Source organism: Phyllostomus hastatus, unplaced genomic scaffold, assembly GCF_019186645.2.
Source record: "Phyllostomus hastatus isolate PE091 unplaced genomic scaffold, TTU_PhHast_1.1 phas_scaffold_345, whole genome shotgun sequence".
NCBI lineage: Eukaryota > Metazoa > Chordata > Mammalia > Chiroptera > Phyllostomidae > Phyllostomus > Phyllostomus hastatus.
In genome coordinates, this window is record NW_025334024.1 from 23,455,645 (window position 1) to 23,465,803 (window position 10,159).

Consider the following 10,159-nt stretch of genomic DNA (forward strand, 5'->3'; position numbering starts at 1 on the left):
GATTGATAAATGTGTTCAATTATTGTCTCCCAAAAGCAGAATGGGGGCTGCTGAGGAGCCAGGCAAAGCGCCCAGCCCAGCGATGTCCTGCGTGAAGCATTCTGCATGTTCGCCGCAGACGCTGCCCCAGCCCCACCCACCCGTGCAACACTGGCATGTGCGTGTGTGTGCACGCGTGTACATGAGGATCACAGGAGGGTCCCAAATGGGTCCCAAGCCCTTGCCACCTGCTGCAGGGGAAGAGGATGGTCCAGAAAACATCTCCTGGTAGGGGACAGTCCTTTCCCCAGGTACACACAGTCACTTAGAAGTCTTGTTGCCTTCCGTCCAGGTGTGGCCATTTTAAACACACACACGCACACACACACACACACACACACACACACACACACACACAATGGCCAAGCTGAGAAAAGTCCCCCAACCACCAAATCTCGAAGCTCACAGGGAACCTGCATCTGTTCCTTCCTTCCTTTTTTTAACACAGAAATCGCTGAAGATAGGTGAACATTAAACAGCAGATTCGGTGCCAGGATATATCAGCCCTTAATGGCAACCAGGTCACGGCGGGCAAGGCTGTGCTCAGCATGGCCCGCAAGCTTCGAGAAGCCACAGATGAGTCGCTGAGGCTCACCGAGCCTCCCCCCTTCACAGGGGTGAAGGAACTGCATTCCCTTTACTCCACTTCAGGTTCCTGAGTTCCAGGGCAGCTCAGTCACTTCTCATCGTCATGCACTGCCTGGTGGTAGAAAAGACCCCTCCTGCCTGCCGTCACTTTATTGTACTTTTCATCTTCCTTGCTGTAGCTTTTCTTACGGTACCGGGTGGGAGACAAGAACATCCAGTTCTCGGAAAAGAACTTAGTGTTGGCAGTGCCCCTGGCAGTCCCCCAGCTCTGCCTCTTGTTTCAACGGGTGCTTGGACAGGACAGCCCCAGGGACGCCCCTTCTTCTGGCCTCCAGCCACCCTCCCACCTCTTCTCCAGCCGCCGGCTTCAGAACCAGCTCCGTCATCCTCCGCCTCCACGACCAGCCGACACCACTTTTGACCGTAACTTCTTATGGCCGGACAACCATGAGCTCCCAGGTTCATCAGAATCACTCCGCCGAGATGGAGGCCCCGTCAACAGCTCGGTCACCCCGCATCTGCGGGCCTCCCGCACCTGCCTCTCTCTGGGCTTCTACCTCCACGGCGACACGGTGGCTCTGGAGTGTGTGGGCCACCTCTCCCACGAGCTGGCTGAAGAGAAACACGAGGGAACCCAGGGTCTCTTTGAAGATGCAAAACCAGGGCAGTGGCCGCATTCGCTTGCAGGACATGCAGAGGCCTCCCCAGAATGAGCGGGGTGACACTCGGGACACCATGGAAGCCGCCGTGGTCCTGGTGGAGAACCTGCTGACCCAGGCCCTGTTGGACCTGCAGGCCCGGGTTCTGCCCGCACAGCCCCTCAGCTCTGTGACTTCCCGGCGCTCCACGTCCTGGATGAGCAGGGGAACCTCATCGGGAGGATGGGCGCCCCCTGGCTCCCTGCACCGGCTGGCCGGCCCCCAGGCTGGGCTGGGCAAGGGTCTGTTCAGAAGGCTCCCCCTCAAGCACCACCAGGAGCCGGTGGAGCCCAGAGGACTTTAAGAGGGCCCCCCTGCACCCGCTGGTGTCTGGCTTCCGCCTGAGCCTCTCCATGAAACCACTAGGCTGCCTCGAACCACCCTGGAGCCCTCTCCCATGCCCTGGACCAAATGGAAACAACAAAGCTTTTCACAAAAAAAAAAAAAAAAAAAAAAAGTAGTCATTTGGGTTTTTTCCTTTTACAAATAAGATCTAACTGAATTAAACAAAGAATTGTGCCAAATGCTAAATAGAAGTTCTCCTACTACAGACAAGTCATAATTAATTAAATGGAATCAAATGTGGAATTCTAGTCAACGGGAATTCTCACAGGTGTTGCATAAAATGCAGTTTTCTGTCATCACAATGGCACCTAAAATGCCTCCCCCCCACCATGTCCACAAACGCCCAGACCTACAGAAAAGTTTTATATGAGTTATTTGAACCAAGTTTTTGAGAACATGCCCAGAAGCAAGAGCTCAACAGATTGAGAAAATGCTCCGGAGAATGGCAGTTTCGCAATTCCTTTGCTGCATTTAGAATCAAAGAAAAACCTAAGGACAGTTACAGGAAATCCATTGGTGACAGATTAAGGAGGCAGAAGAAAGCAAAGTGGGGAAATCTCTGGCTATAAAGTAAATCAAAGGGACACATGCTTCTTTGACATTGGCGGGTACAGGGTAGTTAATAATTAACATTCGCAGCACAGGGAGACGGTGGGAGGGGAACAAGATAGCAAGGAGGGCTTCTGTGGTCTCCTGCTCTGGTGCCAGCGACTGTGCTTCTGAGGGGTCTGGAAACGAAAAGGACTCTAGCATTTCAAAGGTGCGTTATCCTAGATGCAGAACAATGGCCAGAGCTCACTCACGGTTAAAGACCGACCTTTGCTAGGGAAGCTGTGGGCCTGGGACGTGACCTGCCCAGGTGGGAACGTGTGATCACACCGCCCTGTGCGGTCACTTTTCGGTCCCTGAGCTCGCAGGGCCTGCCATTCAGCCCCTGGAGAGCTTGTCCGGTCTGCAACATGCCACCCTTTTCGTTCACAGCCATGAAAATTGTTTCAAGTCATACAAAAGCTGCCCCACTTGATCTCAAAAGTGTGAATATATAACATAAAATAAACGGTGCATTCTTAGTTTGTGGTGAGATGTTATGTAACCTTGACCTAGAAGTCTTCTGTGTATGCCACGGCTGACCACAGGGCCATTAGAATCGTAAATAAAAGGATAAAGTTCTAAGCAAGGAAAGTGACCGTCACCCTCTACACTGCCTCGGTCACCTTAGTCACCTCTCCTAAGGGTGCTAAGTTCGTCATGACATTTTACGAAGGGTTTTGTTAACCCGAAGAATGAGTTTTGATGCCAGGTTATCCTTACGTCTAAGCGGAGTTTTGTTCATCAGGGAGCAGGGACCAGGATGGCCAGGGGCTCCGGGCTGGACGTCCCCCAGGTCCTCCGCCACTTCACCCGCCACAGGGAACAAAGGCACTTGTGTGTGACCAGACCCTCCTGTGTGGTCACGTATTTATTTTCCACTTCACAGAAACTTTACAAACGCCAAGCCACTTAGGGTCACACACCCTGACCCCTGTTAAACCTTCTCCTCCTGTGCACTGTGCTGACTTTTTAAAAAATAGGTATAATTTTGATTCCTTCGCACCAGAGGGCTATTGTTGTGTCGGCCGGTGTCATTTTTTCTTTGACAATCTAAGGGAAAAGAGGTCAGTGTCCCTGAACAACTAGGGTGGGACCGCGTGTTTTAAAAATTCTTGTGGCGCACCGGTTGACAATCGCCACCAGAGGGGATTATCTGAGGGAGGAGAGGGTACTGGGTGGATGGGGGCAAAGGGGGGAAATCAGAACAACTGTCATGGCATAATCAGTAAAATATAGTTTAAAAAATAAAATTCAAAAGAAAGAGAAAATTGCCGCCATAGACACAAAAGTTGGGGAGACTGCATTATAATGTTATGTATCTCTTCTAGAAATGTATGAGGCATACAGGAGAAACCCTGAGAAGCTCTGCAGGAAGAAACCTGCTTCATGGGAATAAATCCCAAGTTTCCAAGTCACTTGACCACAGGCCCCTCTCCATCCTCCCACAGACCGTGTTGCAGGAAATGCTGGGCCGGGCGATCCGGGGTGTCATTTCAACACGATGACCTTTTTTCTCCTCTCCATCCTCACCTCCATCTGATGTTTCTTTCTGTAGTTTCCAGGCTCAGTGTGAGTGGGGGCGGTCTTCCGGTTGAGAGGGGCCACACTTATCGCTAAGTCACATGGAGTGGGCAAATGACAGACCAGCATCACACAAAGCTAGGGCAGTCCCCGACACACCCGTCGGCAGGCGCACAAAGAACACTGGGCAACGACACTGGGTGTTTGTCAATGAGCCTCTCAACATCCTCACTGCTACCAATATCCTTTGTTTCCTCGCTGCTGCCGGGAAGCCTTTTATGTTTAGCAAACTGATTCCATTTTTTCTCACCCAGAGGGGAAGAAAAACCTGAGCCCGCGCATCTTTGTCCGTCTTCTAAGCTGCTAAGCCCGGTAAAGGCGATGGTCTGGGGTCTGGAAGACCTGGATTCTGCTTTGGCCCGTGCCACGGAGTCTCTCCGGATTCAGAAGCGAATCATCCTCCTCATCAAAGCCCGCACGTTTCCACCTGGAAAGTGAGGACGTGGAGCCAGGTGGTCTCCAGGTCCTCGTGCAGTTTGAGGCTGTCGTTTCCTTCTGCATGCAGCTGCAGGCAGCTTCCGGTCTAACAACTCCAAGGTTCGCCAGCACGGCCTCGGCAGCAGCCCTGGGGTCCCGTGTGGTGTGAGCAGCCTCTCCAGCCTCCGACAGGCAACAGCTGGAGAAGGAAACAGCTCGAGCACCTCTGAGTGTTTTCTGGCAGGCTGTGCCACATCCCTCATGGTCAGTGCCCACACAGATGTCAGCCTTGTCCTTGGGGAAATGCTCTGTCTCATTTTGGGGACAGCCTGTGTCCAGTAAACCAATGGCTTGAACTGCTGAGGTCCTGATATTTTCTTCCTTTTTAAATAATTCAAAAAATCAACAGTCATCCTCACTTAAGTTACGTGAAGGGGTTTACTTCAACCCACAACAGCAATGAGAGCTGCCCCTGGGCCTGGAAGTGGGGCCAGATCAAGGCAGGAGAAGTTTGAAGTTCAAGTTTGTTCCTACTTTTGCGGTGGTATCAGGCCCTCAGCAGGATTCAAGCATAACTTATGAGTGTGTACACCAGCTTCTATTTCTCCAAGCCGTGCTTAGGACAAGCTCAAATCCTCTTAACTACTGAGCACAGGGAATCTCTCCCCAGGTCAGCTTCCAACCTTGGCTTTGAGGTCGCTGACGGCACCCCTCCCCCTGCCCTCAGTATGGCCAGTTGAGTGAGGCCTGGGGCTTGTCCCAATCCCCTCCGTCACCCACTCGGGGCTGCACAGTTGCAGGGTCACGAATATTGAGGATGTGGTTGGCTCTGACTCTTCTGAACTGTGACCTTGAGCCAGTCACATGACCTTTCTGGGCCTCAGATACTCTCTTCCTCTGTGCGATGCGGCTGACAACCCTGCCTCTAAAACGGCAACACACAGCCAGTGGGACCTCTCTGGCCCCTCCCCAATGGGCGCTGTAATCCCTGGGAGCTCCTTGACTTTGACTCTCTGTACCTCGCTCTCTGGTGCCCCCCACCTTTAACAAGGGCCGCTCCTTCATCCTTGGTAACAGCCTTTCTCCCATCGCTCGTTCTTCTAGGCTCCAGTGAAGGGTTTCCACCTCCAGGTGCTTTTGCTGGACACCCCAGGCGGGGTGTCTCCGTGCTGCGCTCCTCCATCAGTGACACATGCATTTACATTTGTCACTGCACTTAGCGACCCCGAAATCACCGCTCCCACCCTCAGGAGGCTCCCAGGCTTCCGGCAGATGCACCGTGTTCTTTTATAACTCCCCTTTTCTGCAATGGCCCCCTAGGGTGGCTGACACTGCTCTAGGTGCTTAAGGGCTAACTGCTGAGGGAGAAGGTGCAGGGGGAGCAGGGGGTACGAAGGCAATAAAGAGACCCCAGGGGTGTGTGGGGAGGGGTGTGGCACTGGCGCCGTGTGCGACACGGAGGAGGCAGATTCTGCAAGGCAGCCTCAAGCGTTACGTGAAAGGGATTGCACTCTATCCTGAAGGCACCAGGGAGACTCCGAAGGGTTTTAAGCGAGGGGAAGACACGATTGGCTGTATGATTTAGAAGAGTCCCGCTGGCTGCCCTATCGGGGATGTCCTGGAGGAGCAAGAGTGGGCTCAAACAGTCCAGGGAGGGGCTTTTGGTGTGACCCAGGAAGGGGCTGATGGTGCGGCCACGTGGATGGGGAGAGGCAGGTGGCTCCTACTTCCTGTGGTAATGAGATAGCTCTGCCCCTCCCCGGCTCTGGACTTGGGCCACCAACTCCACTGCATCGTCGTTAGAATGAACGAGGGAACAAGTGTTTGGGTAGTCGTGCTCGACATGTGTCCTGGCCGTAAGCTGGGGCCTATGGGGGGTGCGGGGGAGCTCATCCAGGATGACTCTTGGATTTCTGGTTTAAGGACATGGGTAGAGAGTCAGAGGTGACTCAGCGATGGGCACGTCAGGTCTTGAGGTAGTTGGGAGGAGGACCTACTTGGGATCAGTGCGTGGAACACGTCCAGGCCCTCACATCTCGGCCCCGGCTGGCTCTGAATCCTGGTTCTCACCCCCACGGGCAGGGCAGGGCAGGGTGGGTCCAGCACGGGCGGCCAGCAGGGGTGGAACTGATGAGAAAAACAACAGTCCAACAAATTGAAAGGTGAGGCCCAATCAGAGGTGCTCTGTGTCACCTTACCGTCTTGGGGCCTGAGCTCACACACGTGTGAATGGGGTAGACGACTATGCCAGGCAGGGCTAGGTCTCCCGGACACTGAGAGCTGGGAGGTACAGACAGCGATGTTGAAACACCTCCTCTCCCTTCGAGGTCCCACTCACATGCAACCTGCTCGGTATCACCTCTCCCGGCTCGCCAGCCAGAAGCAACCCCTCTCTGCTCTGGGCTCCTGGAACCCCCACACTCTGAGCGTTTGCAGGGCTGTGCCTGGCCTCTGCCCGCCCCACAGCCCCTGGAACGGGCGGTGCACACAGGCACTCACTGTCTCTGCCTCACTGCCACGTGTGCTGCTCTGTGCCCCTCCCTGCAGGCGGCCAGCACAAGCCCGGGGCCAGTCCAGAACGTGGGGCTCTGCTGTCACGGCCCCAGTCGACAGGAACTGCAGTCCTTCCGGTGTAAAGCCCAAACGTGAGGCAGAAGACAGGACTCAAGACACACCCAGGGGCTGTAAGCGGGGAGCCACAGATGGACAGCATGAATAAAGTATTTTTAATCATTTATCAAAATCCTTATAGTTATCGGGTAGAGGCAGGTGGGTGTAGTTTCCCAGAGTAGTTTCACACACACAGACAAGTATTTGGAGATACTCTATGAGCTCGGTGGGGTGGGGGGAGATGTTTCCAGAGAAATGCTAGCCAGAGCCTACATGTTCTGTGGGGGCTTGGGAGATGCTCTCCCACCCTGAGGAGGGGTAGAGTCACCAGATACTGTCCCCTCTTGCCTCCTAGGGGCAGGCTGACTGTAGTGGGGCAGGGTCTGCCTCCAGACCTTCTTCTAAGGCTATGCACTTCCCTGGGGCAGGCTGGATGTGGAGAGCAAGGGCGGTAGGAATGCAAAAGGCCCTGTCCAATCCAGAGAAAGGACCACCTCTTTCCATGAGAGTGGCCCTCTCAGCCAGCACCATCTCCTCCCCGCCCAAGGCCACTGCGGCAGCCCGGCACCCCCCGCCCTGGCTCAGCTAGCCTCCTCTGTCCTCTTCGGGAACAGGAAGTCACAGGGCTTCTCATCAGATGGGTTTGGAAGCTAGCCTACATCCACTCCCACTCCCCAGCACTCCCACACACAGGGCACCCATGTGCAAACAGGCACATACATGGACATCTGCACAAAGACACACACCACTCACTGACTTCCATGTGTGCACACAAATGCAAAACACAGCAAGGTCATGTTCAAGCACAATCACTCCAAGTGCGCATGCATGTACTCCATAGACAAAATGCAGGGGTTAGCGGGGACAAGGGAGACAGCCTGGAAGGGCAAAGGCCATGCCTTTTCCTACCTTCCTCCTCTACCTGTGAAACACTATATGTCATGCAAAGTTCAGATTAAATGCCGTCTCCCCCATGAAGGCCTCCCTGATTTCCCACCAGAGCACCGAGTCCTCCCTCCTGTGCCGCCACCCCCTGGCTCTCTCTCCTCCATCTGATTTTCGCCGCATTCTGCCTCCTCCCATTCCAGTTTCCTTAAAAGATAGCTGGTGTGTATCCTCTGCACTTTATTTCTCGCCCCTTCCTTTACACTATTGCTGGAAGGAAGACATGGTGGCTGAAGTTGCGGCTACCATCTTGGTTGGACCAAGGGGTAAGGACCACACCTTAGAGAAGGCAGAGTCACAGGCTAGAAGGACCTGGGTCCCTGAGCACTCTGTGGGCCAGAAATGCCATGCCAGCCCTGGACTGCCTATGTCCAGATTTTTATGTGAGAGAGATCAATTTTGTTTTGGTTAAACCAATTATTTGGGGCCTCTTTTACTCGCAGGCAACCCCAACTTGAACTGAGACACTGGGAATTATTTCTGGCTCCTTTTCCACTTCTCCCTGCATCTAATCCCCAAACCCTTTGGGTTCTACCTCCTTGATGTGTCCCAGACCTGTAAGCTTTTCTCCATCACTGCTACTTCTACCTGAGCTCCAACCCTCCGAATTTCTTGCCTGGGTTACTGAGTCAGACTTCTGTCTACCTAGTCTCCCTACCTCTTAGGCTTGCCCTTCCCATCTTTCAGACCAGTAACTCAAATCAGCTTTCTCTTGGGAAAAGTGAAATATATACATTATGGAGATCAATAAGATAGATGCCCACACCCAGAATGGTGACAAAAAGTGTTGATATTACCTGCAATTTTTGTGAAGCAAATTTGACACAGTCATGTTGCTCCCTCCACCAGGGCAAACACCCGCCTGTGCCCTGCGCATCCCATACTGAACTGTGTCCCTAGTACCTGTTTTCAAACTTGGACATCCTTGATGAGTGAATGTATGGCATGGTTCATGTATTTTAAATGTTTATCTAAATCATGACATATTGTACCTATACTTCTGCAACTTGCTTTTCTTTTTCGTGTTTTTGAGGTCTATGCATGTTGACACCTATAAACTGAGCTCCTCCATGCCCATAGCTCTGTGATACTCCATCAGGTGACTAAACAGCTCATCTATCTGATTCCCTGATGGACAATCAGGCTGTTCCTGTTTTGCTTTCATAAACAGTGCTTCACTAACATCCTTATACATGTGTGAAGTCTCTAGGATCTATTCCTGGAAGTATAGTTGGTAGGTCTTAAAGACAGTGAATGTTACAGATTGAAATGCATCTCCCCAAAACCGTATGTGGAAGTTCTAACCCCAGGTACCTATGAATGTGAATTATTTGCAAGGAGGGCCTTTGCAGATATAATCCAGTTTAGGTGAAACCATTAATGTGGGCCCTAATCCAATATGACTGGTGTCCTTCAAAGAAGAAAAAGAGCCCTGGCTGGCGTAGCTCAGTGGATTGAGCACCGCCTGCAAACCAAAGGGTTGCCAGTTAGATTCCCAACCAGGGCACATGCCTGGGTTGTGGGCCAGGCCCCCAGGTGGGGGCATGCGAGAGGCAACCACACATTGATATTTCTCTCTCTCTTTCTCCTTCCCTTCCCTCTCTCCAAAAATAAATAAAATCTTTTTTAAAAAGAAGAAGAAAAAGAGACACACACAGGGAGAGAAGGGCATTGAAGATGGAGGCAGAGATGGGAGTGACGCATCAACAGGCCAAAGAATTGGGATGGGTCGCTGGCAATAGACAGAAGCCAGAGGCAAGGCCTGGAGTCTCAGAGGCTCCAGAAGGAACAAACCCCACAGACACCTTGATTTGGGACTTCTAGACTCCAGAACTGTGGCAGAAAAATGTTTTGTTATTTCAAGCCATCTAGTTCCCATCTAGTGGTAATTTGCCGTAAATGTGTATGGCAGCTGCAGGAGACGTGGAATGGAAAGTCGTGGCCCAAGGGGGCACCGGATGAGGTCACAGCGAGAACAGAGGATCTGAGCTGGTAAACCGGAAGGGGCGCGGAGAGCGCGATGCCGCAGAGCGTACAGTAAATCAACACAGCACACGGCTCTCTTCGGGTTTTAGAGTGTCCGAGAAATGGCTGTTGCTTAGGGTGGATTGGTTCAAATTGTTCAGCTCGTAGAATCTCGAATTCATTCGTTTTGTCCTTTAAAAGTAATCAATTCCCTCCCACGCACAACCACAATGATCTGACAAACGCAGGTTTGTCATTAGTAGCCACGAGTTATTTTGGGCTTTCTAAACCAGGCCGTTTTTTTAGACGCTATCAGGTCCTCTTTCTTAATCCTCCCAAGTGCCTGCACGCACAAGGCAGGAATGTTAACCTGGGCAACA

The 10,159-nt window shown here is 52.5% G+C and overlaps 1 pseudogene; it reads left to right on the plus strand.

Moving 5' to 3' along the window:
- The first annotated feature begins 1,074 nt into the window (after nt 1-1,074).
- On the plus strand, nt 1,075-1,670 carry LOC123806134 (annotated as a pseudogene).
- Nucleotides 1,671-10,159: the final 8,489 nt, after the last annotated feature.